Raw genomic sequence first — 12,378 nt, 5'->3', positions numbered from 1 at the left:
GGAGGAGCATATCTAATCATCCGTCCACCGGTGAGATAAACAATGGATGATGATCTACCATCCGTCCACCTATCCTAGACTCTCATTGATTGACCTCTTCAAAGATAATGAAACTTATAAAGGGTAGGAGGAAGAGGAGGAGCACACATGTTCGTCTCACAGCCCAGGAATGAAGGGAGACAGATCCACGTTGGAGCCACCGAGCAGCGCCTTCTTCATCGGCACGGCGGAGGCGACTGCGATGGCATGGCGCTTGAGTCTGACCATGGCAGAGCTCCTCCCCATGCTCGTCCCCACAGCGCAGTCCCTCATCTGCTCTCTCATCTCCCACTTCCCTGTCGGGGCCGCCGGCCTCGGCTCCACCAGTGCCATCTTCCTTGGCGCTAACCTCGAATTCCCTAGCACCCCCCTCAACCAGTCCGTCCACGCCGAGTAGTTCCTCATCTCCATTTTCGTCGGCCACAGCGAAACATCCATCACCACCTCGCTGTCTCCGCTGTTCCCTGCGGCCACTACTGCCAATTCTTGTCCTCGTCACATCCAACAGCCAAGACGCCACCTACCACCCCCCCTCTGATTCAGGCTTAGTACATGACCGATGTAGTAACAGGACTTGAATCTGAAAGCCTTGCACTATTGGAAGGAGCCAAGTTCTGAATCCACAGAACTAGCTTCTCCAACCCTTGAGTCCACAAAGGGTTCGCTTGAATCCACAAGCAGCTAAGCACTCTCTAGCAAATAGAAAACTCAGAGGGGAGAAACAATAGTTTCAGCAATACAGTAGATTTCAAAAATGCTCATTCAGGGGTACAGGGGGCCTTATATAGGCCACAACAATTGCAGGGTCATCCATAATGATTGTACCCATGACAAGACAAGTCAAAAAATTGAGAAAAAAAATTCTGACAAGCTAAAACAGATGATAAGAAGCATGACAGGCCTGAGAAGAAACATCTTGCAGATTATGGGGCCTCTAGAAACTGTCAGGAGATATTTGTGTGGCTCAAGAAGATCCTAATGAGACAAAACATAAGATATGCAGCTCTAACAAGTTAGAGCAGAGATCTTGGCAGAAGAATAATCTGTCAGATGATTCTGTCAAAAGATCCTATCAGAGAAAATCTTGATAGAAGATCTTGTCAAAGAAAATCCTGTTAGAAGATCTTGTCAGAGAAAATCCTATGGATTTTGAGGGGCTCTAGGTAATTTTTGCAGATCCTTTCAGTTCTAGAAGAATCTCCTCTTGGGCCACAAGTTGCCAATGAGCCTTAGAAAATGGGCTTCTAGGCTACATCACTCTCCAACCTCCTCCTGCAGCCCTTCAGCCCCTATGACCTCCTCCGAGAAGACAGCTCGCTCCTCATGGAGCCTTGCGATAACAGGCTCGTTATTGTCACCCAAGGAGAATAAAACTTGTTGTTATCATCCAAGACACTCGCGGCTGCGATGTACGTGCCTTACAGTGGTTGCCCTTTCGGCTTCACCAAGGTTGACGATGAGGGTAGAGTGTACGCTGGTTCATACGCGGAGTCGGTGACTTATAACCCAAGATTGGGGCCGGTGCAGGCAGCGCTGGTCACCTACATTGTGAGACGAGGCAGGGTAGGAGAAGGGTACGAGAGTATCGTTGAAGTGATGCTTGAAGAATCGGCGGAGTCGCAGGAATGGACAGCCAGGATGTTGATGGCCGTTGTTGCTCCGCAATGCTGCCTTAGGGTGTATCGATCCATGAGGTCGTCTTGATTACGGGATTCTTAGTTTTTTCTCTATCGGTGGATTATTGTATTCTTGGTGTTTGCCTTCCCCTCCTTTGTCAGCTATGTTTATCGATTATCACCTGTAAAACAAAGTCCCTTATCATCTGCGCTAACTGTTACCTGTTGGTGGGGATATGAAGAGGCACAAGACGTTTTAGATTCCAGGCATTTAATGTTCCTTTAACGCATGTGATAATGGCCCTCTAGAAATAGAGACATGGGGGGATTTGAAGAGGCAAAAGACGTTTCGCAAGGGGCTTTCCATTTTTGTGTGGATATGAAGAGGCACAAGGCGTTTCAGATTCCAGACATTTAATATTCCTTTAACGCGTGTGACAATAGCCCTCTAGAAATAGAGACACAAGGGGATTCGAAGAGGCACAAGATGTTTCACAAGGGGCTTTCCATATTCCTGCAATGCATGTGACAATAGCCCTCTAGAAATAGAGGGTGAACCTATTCTCTCATCCATGCCTAGTTTTTTCCATCTTGTTTCCTCTTAGTCTCTTCTTCCACCTTTCTTTCTTCTCTTCTAGCTTCCTTCTTCTTCTAGATCCTACGTGGTATCAATGTCGTCCATTTGCTTCTCACCTTACTTCCTTCTTCTTCTTCTTATAGTCTCTTCTTCTTCTCTCATCCATGTCTCTCTTTCTTCGTCTCCACTCCCTCTTTCTCGACATGGTATCAGAGCCACTACTCTAATATCCTTATGAGGATTATGAGTCTGGTGAAGCATTTGTGTGTTGACCTTTTCGCCAAAGATAATTAAACTTCGTTCATTCGAACTTCTAAATGAAGATCGTTTGTGCTTAGCCAATTGACAGGCTTGGCATACCAAATTACTAACATCGAAAACATTACAAATTGTTGGAAAACACAACTTCACAAGTTCAAAGTCTGGATGACCAGTACAAGTTTGCAGTAACCAAGTCTTGTCTATATCCTAAGACAGCTTTGTTGAGGAGACGCAAATAGTGGGACAATCTTCAAGTTGGAGCAAGCCATCTTCCCTCCTAACAGATGAAATCCTCTCCATTGACACCTTGTCAAACAAAAAACAAACATCATTATCAAGTACAAATGTAAATCCAGTATCACAAAGTAATCTTTGTAATGATATCCATTGCGCCTTAAGCTCTGGCACATGTAAGACCCCTTTTAGAGTGCATGCATGGTTGATACAAACATCACTAGTGCCAATCACCGGTAGTATGTGTCCCCCTGTTGTAAGCTCTTTACATGGTTCACTGATGGATGAAAATATGCAATAAACTTGGAGCTATGTGGAGTCATATCGTTAGTAGTGCATGTGTCTAAAGTCCAGTAACAACTAGAGTTAGAGAATTGGTTTACTCCAAGTAGGGCATGACTCTCACTTGAGCATGCAGGGGATGTGGAGCTCAATAGTTCTTTGATTTGTCGTATGTCTTCTTTCAGTTGTTACACATCCCCTCCTTGCTCTTCAGTCGACTGTCCCTTTCTAGATGATGTCTCCCAAGTTTTTTGAGATTGGGTAGTGGTTAAAAATACCCTTTTTACTATTGTTGATTTTTTTGAGCCAGTTTCCAACAGTTTTCCTTAGTATGTCTTCACGTCTCACAGTATACACAGAACATATCACCCCTTGGATCGGCTTTAGATCCTTGAGACTACTTGAGTTGACACCTTGTTACCAAGAACTGGTACCACCTCCAAGGTTTTTGCCTTGAGCAGATAGAGTCTTTCTTCTATAAAAATCAGCTGAATTTCCCTTAGGTCCATCTAGTTTGATCTTCAGCCTTTTCTCTTCATCCATAACCATCCCAATAGCATAATCCAGATCAGGCATGGTCTATTTTTGGAGAATTTGGCTACGTACATTTTCATACTGTTGGTTGAGGCCCATTAGAAATGTAAACATTCTTTGCTTGGGAGTGCAATGGCGTTCACTTGAGTTTGGATTATCAACTTGCCAATAATTGTCTATATCCCTCCATATCACTTTCAATCTGTAGGAAAAGGTCATCATAGTCAAATCTCCTTGCTTGGCTTGTGAAGCAAGCACCATCAGATCATAGAACCTCCAATCATTCTTCTACTTTGCACAATTCTTTGTAATCTCGTCCCACATAGTTCTCACATTATCAACATAAAAAAAGTTATCTGCCATATCGCTGACCATAATCCCCAAAAGCCATTGATGAATCAAAGATTCCTCAGACTTCCAGTTTTTGTGATGGGGTTGCCCTAGGTCAATGGGATCATTAGTAAGGTGATCTGAGAGGAATCTCGCTTCCAATGAAAACTCCATATGCTTACGCCATTGAAAGCCATTCCTCCCATCAAACTTCATGAGAGTATCTAGTAATATAATAGTTATCCTACCTTTCATAGCTACAACGACAAGTGAGTAATCTCGTGCCTCCTTCATTGTCAGCTCCAAGTATTCCCCTTTACACAGTGTAAGTGACCCACTGGATGAGCAAGGTTTGGGAAGAAATATTGGTGACCAGAGATAAGGCTCGCCTCAACTGGTGATAGAGTGTCACACACTATATTTTACTCCAAAAGCTCTGATACCATGTAAGAAATTGCTCGTCTTAATGTTGGGTTATATAGGCCAAGATCTTGATGAAGAAATCCAAACGACGCACAGCAAAAGACTTTTTCAAAATCGAACGACATCGATAAAACCATGAAATGAAGTACCTTTGCACGGATTGCAACCATGATTTCTTGGATCCCAAAGCAAGATGAGTTGAGGTGCTCAAGTGTGTAGCCTCTAGATGTATCCACACAATTCTCGGCACATCAAATCTCTTCATTCTTGTTCACGAGCCCCATTCGACCTCCGTCATCATCTTTACGTCATCCTGATCGAGTTGGGGATGAAGAGGGGTGTGGGGAGAAGGGAGAAGGGGAAAGACCCCTGAACAATTATGGGCTGGGTGAATTTCATTCAGGGCCTTCCCTTATTTATACTAAGATGGTATTTTTCATAAAAACTCCCAAAACTTAAGTATATCTTCCGACATCCAAAAGGCCATTTGCGTGTGACCCTCTAGGCCCATGTATCAATCTAGTTAATGACTCCAGCGGCCCAATAACCTTTATTGGCCTTTCAAATTAATTAACTATATCATCATATAGATTAATTAACTTTGGATTGATTTAACCCAATCGATAGGTCGAGTCTCCATCACGTGGGGTGCCAAGCAACACCTCGTGTTTTAGAAGATATAGAGGAGTGTGTATCAACTCACTCATGGAACCTGTTCGTCATCGGTTACTGTATATGTATAGTCTCTCATCCACTTGATGCTCCCTGGACGACTTAGGGTATGGTCAACTATCAAACCCTAATCGATCATCCGAGTTAGTATTGATGCATTCGAAAATCATAGGAGAACTCTTCTTTGATATTTCACTACCTTGGCCAAGGACTTCATCGCATCATCTTCCTTAAGTTGTCACCTCTTATACCGAAAGTGGATGCTCCCATTTTGACCACTCAAACATCTTCATGAACTTCTTAATGCACCCGAGCTAAGGCCATTTAGAATCCATGATTAGAGACTCGTTGGCCATAGTCAAAGTACAACCTTCCGTCCACAAGACGTCTTTGGCTCAGGTCTAAGGACCACTTACACAACCATGACATGAATCAACCGGATTGACAGTTCGATATAATATCATTCAGGGATTTGTACGGGTCAATCCAGGGAACTCTTTCCAATAAAGAGCACCCACTATCTATCCTTAGTGTCTCCACACTAATGGCTACAAGACCAACCATGCTCATCATATGAGTAAGGCTAGATAGTGTTATTCTATCCAGATACTTCGACGTCCTTCTCATGTATCCTTCGAATAGGAATGTTTAGAATATATGCTTAAAGACTAATGATCTCTGTTTTACGATCTCATCATAATTCACTAAGTCTGATCATGTATTCATGGACTTCATTATAAGCATCACACATGCACTATAATGAATATGTTATATTAATGAACATGGAACAAGATGTAGAATGTGTGATTGTTTTGTCGGCCACATATATTTCCATCAGTTAAGCAACACCTTTAGCCTCACCAATATCTCCCTATGTCTCCTTCTTGTGTAGCTAGGGTTTCCAAAAAACAGAAAACAAACACATTCAATTTCTGATGTGGTTAGTTTAAATACCAGCTAGTACATTTAAATGGGCAGGGCCCATTATCCTTAGGTCACATATTCTCTCACTTGAGAGAATAAGTGATTTGTCCACGTGGGTCCACTTATAGCACGTGGCCCACTTACAAATAGAAAAGAAAGAAAAGAGAATAAAAGAAAAAATAGAAATATAACAAAAAGAGACAAAAATGATGACTAACACTCATATCATAGAAAGAGGCTCAATACACGAGAAGTTCTGTCTTTAAGCTCATTAAGCCTTTTTTAAGAATGGGGTGAACTAAAGTAGGTAACTAACCCAAAATTTGAATTGGAAATGATTTTTAAATTTGAAAATAAAGGTTTATGGACACTGGAGACAAAGAAATCCTACCCATCAAAACCCCAGGAGTTGAAACCATAGAATGGGAGAGTTAGGACACTCTGTTTAAACTCATCTCTCCTCTACGTGTATCCCATCATGGATTTGTTCTCCCAACTTGTTGGTAGCCTAGTGCATCAGATTTCTTATTTTGGCTATTAGTGAAACACTAATGAGTCATTATGATAGGTATTCATGCATTGTTAAATCAGCAGAGAATACCTTATTTGATATTTTGACAACCGTGTACAACGATCTAATGAAGTCATCATACGTAAGTCAATATCATTTAATACCAACGACGTACAATCCCATCTTGACCATAAACCACCTTCATGATCTTTTTATGCATCTGAGCTAAGACGGTTTGGTATCTTATGATTAGAGGCTCATAGGTCATATTCAAAACACAATTATCCATCCACAAGGCATCTTTGGAGTCTAAGATCTAATTAGATTGATGCAAGTTACAATAACACTTGGGGATTCATACAGATCGATCTAGTAAACTATTTCCATATAGAGCACCCCCTATCTATCCTTTATGCCTCCAAAATAATGGCTATGGGATTGTTCATACTCATCATATAAGTGGGAATAGGCAATGCTATTCTAGCCATATATTTTAAATTCTTTCTGTTGTATGATATCATGAAGCAAAAGTAAGTGCTTTTATTTGGTGTTGTCATTAATTTCACTTCAATCAAATAATGTTGCTAAATTTGCAATCTTCCTCACAGATGTATGTCAAAGATCAAGATCATCTCCTCAAGGATTGGCCCTTAGTGGTATAATTTTAAGGAGTTAAAAGAGATGAAGAAAAAATATTAAGGCAGTATAAATAATAAGGAATGGTATCAGTATTGTTGTTGTTTAAATAACAGATGGAAAATTTAGGGAGAGATACCCGTAGATGGATAGTTACAGATAAATATTCAGTTTGAGGGAGGAAAAATCATTTGAAAAGAGAGAAGAGAAAGTGAAAATCAAACGTAATTGGAAGGCATTCCATATGTTTGTAGAAATGCCTTAATGATAGAGTTTATCCATTTAGATTTTTTAATGGAAGTTCATTCATTTTAATTGATTATAATGTCAAAATGGGATGATACCTAGATGATAGAATTTAGGTAATTTTTATAGATTTTTATCAAATGAAAAATGCAGGAAAAAATAAAGAATAACTTGAAATTAACATGAACAGCATATGTTCAATGAAATACATGAGAGAAGTTGGTAGATTATAATGACATTTTTTGTTATATCTTACTTCTAGATTTATATGAGTGTAACTTATATGAATATATGTCCATGTTGGCTTACCTGAATTCATCGCCATTTGGAAAGTTGTTGTCGGCTCAGACCTTTGTATAGTAGTGTCTTCCTTCAAGACAGCATCCATTTCTCTTATCTACTCTCATTGTTTCATTATTCTTTATTCAGGCCTAGGGATGAAAAAAAATAGAGATGAAAAAAAAGAATGGTTTATAGGGATGAAAAAAAATAGAAAAAATAGGGATAAAAAAAATAGAGAAGAGGACCTCCCTCCGTTCAGAATGGTTTATCATTACAGTGAGAAAGATATGTGAACAATAATAAAGTTGAACTTTTAAGCGGTAGGAACAATCTTTGATGTGGGATTAATCCCAGCTGTTCTCCAGCACTAGGACATCATTTTTCTCAATCTCTGCCACCATAACTATCTCGCCAGACGAGAAGGCGAGGGACTGAAATAGATGATACTTCCCTTCACCATTCGATCCATGTAATAGAGTGTCCAACTGCTGCAATTAGGTTGCAGTCATAGACCTCCTTAAGTTAAAGTGCTCCTCAAACCCAGTCAGCATATCTACATCAACATTCATTTCCCAGTTGTTCCTTCCTCGTTTGTTTGTGTCTGCACTAGCCACAATACTCATTAGCCACCCTTGATTATGACGACCTTCACAGATGCATTAGTGACCATGGCTGCATATACAACCGGTGGTGCTTTAGCACTCGTGGCTACGACCATTGCGTAACCCATTTTCATAAGTCTAAAAGGCTTTTCTATTTGCCATGAAAATTTGAATATTAAAGTGACTTAGATTTTTATGTTATATTCATTGTATTATTCATTGCATGTATTGCATAGACTTCAACTATAAGCATTGCATGTGTATTATAATGACTATTTTATATTAATAAATATTAAACAAGATGTTAAATGCATCGTATTAAACAGTATAATGTATATTACAGGTCATATATGTTTCAAACAAGTAATCCTTATATCTGAGACAAGAAAGTCTTGAGGAAAAACATTTGTATTTTGACTATGACTTATGAGTTATTAGTAACGAAATTCGTAACAATATTAGCTCATATGTTGAAAAAAAATCCGTAAAGGTGATTATACGGTCAAGATGTGATCATCCATCCATACTAGAAGATGCAAGTGATTGAAGGAAGTTGATGAAATGAAATAATTTACCAAGGTACTATAAATATCGAAAAGACTTTCCAATGGCTTTTTAATGCATCTCTCCTAACTAGGATGACCAACTAGGGTTGGATTCTTGACTATGCCCCAAGTCATTTGAGGAGTGTCGCAAGGATAATGGATTATATGTGTATGTTAATTGATGACAAGAGTTCACATGAAAGAGATTCTGAATTCATTGATACATTCTGAAACATGCGCTACAGCATGAAACCTCGTGTGTTAGTTAACGGACTTATCGACTAGATATGATTGATCCTTTATTAATAAATTAATATATATAATATATTTTTAATTTATTGAGTTAGCCAATAAATAGTCATAGTTCTTGTTGAGTCATTAAATAGGGTTGTACATGTGCCTAGAGGGTCACATCCAAAAGGTTTATTGGACATTAAAGGATATATTTAAATTTCAAGGGTTTTAGTATAAAATTTTGCTATTTATGAAAGGACTAAATCCCTTAAGTGAGAAACATACATAAAAATCTCTCTATGGATTCTTGATAACGTGTATCTTCTCCATTCATTTATATCATCTTTAAATGTATTTAATTCCTAATTATCATGATTATGATGCATGTTATCATTATTTAATGTTATTTTTACCATTATCATATCATTCCACTAAGTCTTAATATTTACATTACTCAAAGGTTAATTATATCATTCGTTCATCTTTCACCTTTCTCAAGGTCAAACCATTTTAAATTACTACATTTAGTGAGTTTGATTCTTCCAGAATATAAGTGGATGAAGAAGGAAGCAAAGAGAAAAATAATATTATAGGATTCAAGTTAACTTTGAAAATTTTCTTAGTTAGACATTTCATGTCAAACTTGTGATTTATGTAAACTAATCATTTTTAGTCTCATTATTTGTTTCAGGTGGCATGAGTTAAAAATACTAAATTTAAAAACCAATGTATAAATTTTCATTTTAAAATTCCTTATAAATTATAAGATGTCAAATTTATGAGTTCTATTATTTATTTATGAATTTTTAGGGCGTAAATGTCAAAAAAGTATAAGCTCATGGTTGTGCCTACGTGGTGGCATTTCAACCAGCTTGCGCAGCAACATGGACTCAGTGCACCGCCTACATGGCACAAGGTGGCCCATAGGTAGCCAAGAGGCAAATATTCAGTGCCACCATATATACTCTTCCTATAACTGCAATATTTCCATATGGGATTTTTATTTTAAATTTTTATCCAGGAACGCAAAGAGTAATGTGAGACTTTGGATGAAGATCTAATGATTAGGCCTCATTTGAAGAGGTAACCACTTATGGATCCCATGATGTGCATGACCTGGCCTGTCCCATGGTGCCATGAGCATCATGTCAGCCATCCAAGTACATTAAAAGAAATGGAAAGCCAAAATCTCTCAATTTCAAATAAATATTTTTTTTTCTCTCCACACGTCAAAGACTTATGAGAAATCCTTGAATGAATGAATGTATAGTCATGTTTATTTGGTTAAAAATAGAGATTTTACATTTCTGAATTGGTGACGCTCATCTTGGTGCAAAATTCTTGTCAATTCATCAAAAGAAGAACAAGAACCTACTGATCCTTGCAATTCTGAGACTTGACGCTCAAATCTTTGTTTGCCCTCTAAATCCTCATGAGAGTCGTGATTTTTAAGAGTTGCCTTTTGAGAGCCATATCCCAGTATCTGAACCACCAAATTGCATGTTTTTTGTCTCTGTAATAACATACTCAAAATCTTTCCATCCGTACCTCATACATTGATTGCTTGGTCAAGTCCTTCACAATGGCCAGACATCATAAACTGATCACTAGTTTAAAGCATTGACTTTAAAAATTGATATTAATTTCACATGTTCTCTAAATTCAACCATACTGATATAATTATTATCCTTTATCTTTGTAGTTTCTGAAAATATATATTTTGTAAAATTATGTTACTATTTTTACCTTCAATTCACCTAAATTTAATGGATATGTCAAAGTTCACAATTTTAGTTGTCTATTAATTTTCTTCTTATCTTAAAACTATATAAATTAGGTGAAAACTCCTCCTAATCATTATATTAGCTTCTTTCTGAAAATATAAAATTGAAAATTTTCCAAAAAAATTTAATGATTTTCTCATTAATTTTTCAACATATTCCTAATTCAATTAGGATCAATTTTTATTCATTTGAATTAGAATGATTATTATATTTAATTACACTAATATATATTTATTTCATAAATCTCTCTAAGTTCCATTCAACCTAGTTTGATTAAGTTAATCATTTTAAAAGTCAACTGTAGCTCTCTTTGGATTTGACCCATGCTTATCATCATATTCAAGGTTCGACATTTGTGTGAGAGATAACATGCAGTTTTAGCACCTTATATGATCATATTTACGTGTTTATTTGCATTAAATTACTTATATCTGCATGTTATCAAGCTTAAAATGATTAAATCTATCTTTAGAAAAATGTTCTGAATTTTCTGCATTTTTTGCATTTGTGGATAATTTTCTGACAATAGATTCTAAAAGAATATAATTCTTGAGACAGAATATGATTCTTATTGGAATTGTTTGACTTTAAATTTGGAAAGATATGATTTTTCTAAGTCAAAATATATATTTAGACGTATTTTTTGGGCTTTTATTTTATTTCATATGAATTTTTAAAGTATTTAAGCCCTTCTTTTTGCGCCACCATGTGTCGCCGTTCGATTCGTCAAATGGCAACGAATCATAGCGCCCGATGTGATTGGTGCCAGAAAATCATTAGCTAATTTAATGATCAGCATCAGCCAATCATTAACCAAGCTATCCTCGCTTTGCGATTAGTGAAGCGATGATTGCACAATGACTAACATGTTTTTTGTTGTTTTTGGCACAGGGTGACGTGGCGCGTTCGTGGCCATTCGGTTAAAACAAAATATAAAAAAAAGAAAAAGAAGAAAGGCGACATGCTGCACTGACGTGCCGCCACATCAATCCTGATTCCCTCCAAGATCAATATCAAATGCTTAGATATCATTCTTTTGATTTTTGGATGATGGATAATTTGGATATTACTGTAGGATATCGACAGGTGACCCTAACCAAACTCACATGTGCTACTGACAATTCATAGTTAGAATGAAGGAAATGAGAGTTTTAAAATGTAATATTTGTTTTTTGCTCAGTTTAGATAGCCAACTACAAGTGTTTGTGGACGACGAAGAAAAAACTGTTATTGTAATCAAACTATCATTATCATCAGCAACAGTATTATATGTGGGCTCAAATCCTAAACATGAATTTTATTATCATCACCCTCTCTCAAACGCATGATGATGATGATGATTTTGTTATCATCTCTGCTCATTTGAGCATGGTTATCAGAAGTTGATGACAATTTTATCTCATTATTGTCATCATGTTGTTAATCAAACACAGTAAATATTTTATCAGCATCACTGTCATCCTATAACAGAAATAATGAACAGACAATAAACATTACCTTTTGTTCAAGATTTGACAATATCAGAGTATCATGACGAGTGGTTAATGTATGTTGATGATTGTGTCAACATCAAATATCATCTTCATCACTTTATGACCTTGTCGTTGGTGTGTCGAAGACATGAGTCACATTTTTTACAAGCTCAG

General features: G+C 37.5%; 1 pseudogene; it reads left to right on the top strand.

Annotated features, from left to right (window-relative positions):
- The first annotated feature begins 169 nt into the window (after positions 1-169).
- On the top strand, positions 170-1,743 carry LOC144709095 (cytidine deaminase 1-like; annotated as a pseudogene).
- Positions 1,744-12,378: the final 10,635 nt, after the last annotated feature.

This window comes from Wolffia australiana, chromosome 11, assembly GCF_029677425.1.
Source record: "Wolffia australiana isolate 7733 chromosome 11, ASM2967742v1".
Lineage (NCBI taxonomy): Eukaryota > Viridiplantae > Streptophyta > Magnoliopsida > Alismatales > Araceae > Wolffia > Wolffia australiana.
This window is presented reverse-complemented; position numbering and strand designations above follow the sequence as displayed.